Genomic DNA, 5620 nt, shown 5'->3' on the forward strand with positions numbered 1-5620 from the left:
AGAGAAAATACAGTTTATATAAGCAATAAAATTTCACCCAACCATGAGAAAAGAAGGAAGTCCAACCATTTGCAACAACAATCATGATTCATGAGGACATTATACTCAGTGAAACTAAATCAGAAAATGACAGACATTGCATGTGGAATCTTTGGAAAAAAATGAACTCATAAAAATGAAGTAAGAATGGTGTGGAGAAAATGGGAAAAGATTGTTAAAGGATTTTTAAAGTAATATCATTTTAAAGAGATAACAGAAGATTGGGCTGGAGCAATAGCACAGCGGTAAGGCATTTGCCTTGCACGCAGCCAACATGGCCGACCCGAGTTCAATTCCTTCGCCCCTCTCGGAGAACCCGGCAAGCTACCGAGAGTATCTCGCCAGCACGGCAGAGCCTGGCAAGCTACCCGTGATGTATTCAATATGCCAAACACAGTAACAACAAAGTCTCCAATGGAGACGTTACTGGGCCCGCTTGAGCAAATCGATCAACAACGGGAGGACAGTGCCTCAACAGAAGATTGATTCAATTTCAACCTCCACTTATCTCAATTTTGTCATCAAGAAAGCTTAGTACTGCATGGTCCCCCAAGCACCATCAGGAACAACCCCCAAGAGTAAAATCAAGTGTAGCCCCTGAGCAACACCAAGTATGGCACCAGCCTTCCCCCAAATGAAAATTTAAAAAAATCTTAATCAAAAGAATAATTTCAAAAATGTAAGGGAATACAAATTTCCCAAATATTTACCTGAGTAATTTAGATATAAACCACTTTAAATATAAAATTTTATTTTTATAAATTTAGAGAAAAATTTGCTCTAATTTTGAGATGGCCCAGCCCACTGTTGTGTGTGAAGTAAACCCCCACTGACCTATCATCCTTGTCAGGAGAGCCTCAGCTGTGATGAAGAGTTTCATGGATCAGTGCTGCAGGCCCAAGGTGAGCAACCTGGTCTGGCCAATGGGTGGATGAGGACTAGAACCCGGGCCAGTGTTTCCACTACAGCGATGGCCCAGCAGCAGATGACCATCTTGCAGATGGCCCTGATGCTTGAATTGAAATCCCTGCAGGAAGGATCCCAGATAACCCTTTTGAATGACTGGGAGACTCTACAACTGGAAAAAGACTCTTCTAGAAAGCAGCCACTTCATAGGTAAATATCGAGTTTCCTATTGACTATCCATAATCAGTACCTGTTTTCATATTCTTGACCAAAATGTAGACACCCCATCATTTATGAGAATGGAGACATATGAATTCCAATTCTTCATCTACTGATAGATGATACAAACTGCCTGTGAAAAATGGAATCCTTCTTATAACTTCAAGAATACTTATGAGTCATATCATTGCTTAATGAACCCCAAACCTCCAACCCAGCCAATGCAGATGATTCAATTATGTTCAAGAAATGGAGGGAGAGCAAAGGGAAAGGCAAAAATATGCTGAAATCAGTAGGAAACAGGTTTTAGTTCCTAAAGTCAAAGGAGAAGAAGATGAAGTGAAGGTTCCACAAATCTAAAGTATTCTGCATCAAAACTAAAGTGCCTTCCAATGACAAAGTTCAGATCTGCTTCATGACAACTTGTATAGTGACAAAACTGATGGTGAAAATGAGGATGAGGAAGATGCCAATTGCTATAATGATTAGGAGTCATGAGGTGGTCCTTCAAGAACCCTGCACTGCCCTGCCAACAGAAGGGAAGCAAATGTGTACCTAGTAATGAGCCCTCAGCAAAATCCTGTCACAGTTGGTGGGGAAAACGAACATGGCTCCTGCTGACTCTCCTTATGTATCTAAGTTTGCTCCTTTTCATAGACTTCTTTCATAGACTTCTTAATGGAGAGAAAGCAACCTTCACAGAATGTTTAAATTCCTTACCCTTCCATCACTGTATTGGGTTTTTACTCCCTCCTTTAAACTCAAACTGGTGCCTCACTTTATCTCTATAAAGCATCCAGAACAAACCATGTTTGGTCTATTTTCATATTCTTGAAGAATTCAATTTTCTTTCATCAAGACATTCAATGTGTGGAAAGCTAGGACAGCCCCTGAGCAAAGTGCCACAATGGTTGCAAAGTCTGGGTAGCAAAATAAAGTGGAAAATACACATAAAAATCTCACAAAACAAGCTAAAAACACTTATGTCAAGAGTTAGCTGCTCATTAATATTAGTGTGTGTATTTATTAAGTCACATGGTAAATTTTATTTCTTTCTTAAGACTAGGCATCAGAGACTTCGTGCTAACCTGGATGAAATGTGTCCCTAAAGAAACAGAGCCCCTCAGCTTCCAGGAATTCATCCTAACACACAGCCTTCAGCTTCTGAGAAAGAAAATTAGACCTTGACCAACCAAGCGGAAACAGATAAACAAATGGGACTATCTTTTTTATCATTTTTTTTATTAGTGAAACACCATGAGGTACAGTTATAGACTTCTAAATTTTTGTGCTTGGGTTTCAGTTATACAATGATCAAGTACCCATCCCTCCACCAGTGCCCATCCTCCCCCCTCACGGGTCCCAGCATCCCTCCCAACTCCCATCCCCCCCGTCCCACCCTGCCGCTGTGGCAGGGTATTCCCCCTTGTTCTCTCTCTCTTCTTTTGGGTACTGTGTTTTGCAAGAGAGGCATTGAGTGGCAATCATGTTTGGTCTATAGACTACTTTTAGCATGTCTCTCCCACCCTGGGAGGGTCTTCACAACACCCTTTATTTGGTGCTCTCTTCTCTATCTGAGCTTCCTTTTCACCTAACACATGTGGCTGGCCTTCAAGTCATGGAGCAAAATTCCTGGTACTAATCTCAGCCATTCCTGGGTGTAGTCTCCCTTTTTGTTGCTTTATGTTCCCCAGATGAATGCAATCTTTCTGTGTCTATCCCGCTCTTTCTGACTCATTTTGCTTAACATGACACTTTCCATGTAGTACCACTTGTATGTAAATTTCATAACTTCATCTTTTCTAACAGCTACATAGTACTCCATTGTGTAAATGTACCAAAGTTTCTTTAACCAGTCATCTGTTCTCGGGCACTCAGGTTTTTTCCAGATTCTGGCTATTGTAAAGAGTGTTGCAACGAGCAAACAATTGCAGATGTCACTTCGACTATACCTTTTTGGCTATATTCCCAGGAGTGTTATAGCTGGGTCAAATGGGAGATCAAATTCTAATTTTTTGAGAATCGTCCATACTGTTTTCCAAAAGGGTTGGACCAGCCGGCATTCCCACCAGCAGTGAAGGAGGGTCCCTTTCTCGCCACATCCGCGCCAGCACCTGTTGCTTTTGTTCTTGTGGATGTGGGCCAGTCTCTGTGGTGTGAAATGATACCTTATTGTTGTTTCGATCTGCATCTCTCTGATGATTAGTGATGTAGAGCATTTTCTCATGTGCCTTTTTGCCATTCGGATTTCTTCTTTGCGAAAGTTTCTGTTCATTTCCTCGCCCCATTTTTTGATGGAGTTAGGTGATTTCTTCTTGTGGAGTTTAACCAGTACCTTGTATATCCTTGATATCAACCCCTTGTCGGATGTGTATTAGGTGAATATTCTTTCCCATTCTGTAGGCTGTCTTTGTATTTTGGTCATTGTTTCTTTTGAGGTGCAGAAGCTTCTTAGTTTAAGATAGTCCCATTTGTCTATCTCTGTTTTCACTTGCTCGGCCAGTGGCGTGACATCTTTGAAGATACCATTAACTTCAATATCATGGAGAGTTTTGCCAATTTTGTCTTCAATAAACATTATGGATTCCGGTCTGATGTTGAGGTCATAAATCCATTTCAATCTTACTTTTGTGCATGGCGTTAGGCAGAGATCTGAGCCCACTTTTTTGCATGTAGCCGTTCAGTTTTGCCAGCACAATTTATTAAAGAGGTTTTCCCTGCTCCATTTCACTTTTCTTGCCCCCTTATCAAAGATTAGATGATTATATGTTTGGGAGGAGATGTCAGTATATGCAACTCTGTTCCATTGGTCTGCAGCTCTGCCTTTGTTCCAGTACCATGCTATTTTGATAATTACTGCTTTGTAGTAGAGCTTGAAGTTAGGTAGGTTGATTCCTCCCATTTTCGTTTTCCAAATGGGACTATCTTAAATTTAGAAGCTTCTGCACCTCAAAAGATACAGTGACCAGAATACAAAGACAATCTACAGAATGGGAAAGGATATTTACCTAATACCCATCTGATAAGGGGTTGATATCAAGGATATATAAAACACTGGTTGAACTCTACAAGAAGAAAACATCTAACCCCATCAAAAAAATGGGGTGATGAAATGAACAGAAACTTTCTCAAACAAGAAATCAGAATGGCTAAAAGGCACATGAGAAAATGCTCTACGTCACTAATCATCAGGGAGATGCAGATCAAAACAACAATGAGATATCATCTCACACCACAGAGACTGGCCCACATCCAAAAGAACAAAAGCAACCAGTCCTGGCACGGATTTGGCGAGAAAGGGACCCTCCTTCACTGCTGGTGGGAATGCCGACTGGTTCAGCCCTTTTGGAAAACAGAATGGACAATTCTCAAAAAATTAAAAATTGAGCTCCCATTTGTCCCAGCAATACCACTCCTGGAAATATATCCCGGAGAGGCAAAAAAGTACAGACGAAATGACATCTATGTTCTTCATCTGCACTTCTAAGTTCATTGCAGCACTCTTTACAATAGCCAGAATCTGGAGAAAACCTGAGTGCCCGAGAACAGATGACTGGTTAAAGAAACTTTGGTACATTTACACAATGGAGTGCTATGTAGCTGTCAGAAAAGATGAAGTCATGAAATTTACATACAAGTGGTACTACATGGAAAGTATCATGCTAAGTGAAATGAGTCAGAAAGAGAGCGACAGACATAGAAATATTGCATTCATTTGAGGAATACAAAGTAACAATATAGGAGACTAACACCCAAGAATAGTAGAGATAAGAACCAGAAATTTCACCCCATGGCTTGAAGGCCAGCCGCACATGCTGGGGGAAAAGGCAGCTCATAAGCTCGTATAGAGAAGGGAGCACCAAGTAAAGGGTGTTGGGAGGATCCTCCCAGGATGAGAGATACATGCAAAAAGTAGTCTATAGATCAAACATGATTGCCACTCAATGCCTCTTTTGCCAACCACAGCACCCAAAAGGAGAGAGAAAACAAAAGGAAATGCCCTGCCACAAGGGTGGGGTGGAATGGAGGAGATGGGTGGGGGGGATACTGGGAGCATTGGAGATGGAGAATGGGAGTGAAGGGATGGGTACTCAATCATTGGGTACTCACTCAACCAGTGTGGAGGGATGGGTACTCAATCATTATATAACTGAAACCCAAGCACAAAAATTTGTAAGTCTACAACTGTACCTCATGGTGTTAGACTAATAAAAATTGATCACTTAATCACTTGACTTCTTGTTAATCGTCAATTTGCTCGAGCAGGCACCAGTAACGACTCCATTTGTCCCTGTCTCGTGCTAGTGTAGCCCAATGACATCTGTTCGCTCTAGGAACATAAAGAGCCTCAAACTGATCGTTCATGATCTTGACGAAGAAGTCTGACCATCTGGTAGGTGGGCGGTCACGCGGTCTTTTGACATCCCGTGGAATCCAGTCGGTAATAGCTCTAGCC

The 5620-nt window shown here is 41.5% G+C and overlaps 1 pseudogene; it reads left to right on the forward strand.

The window, feature by feature from the left end:
• The first annotated feature begins 1009 nt into the window (after window positions 1–1009).
• LOC130030428 (ubiquitin-conjugating enzyme E2 R2-like) lies at window positions 1010–1662 on the forward strand (annotated as a pseudogene).
• Window positions 1663–5620: the final 3958 nt, after the last annotated feature.

The sequence above is a fragment of the Sorex fumeus genome, unplaced genomic scaffold (genome assembly GCF_029834395.1).
Source record: "Sorex fumeus unplaced genomic scaffold, SorFum_2.1 ptg000044l, whole genome shotgun sequence".
Lineage (NCBI taxonomy): Eukaryota > Metazoa > Chordata > Mammalia > Eulipotyphla > Soricidae > Sorex > Sorex fumeus.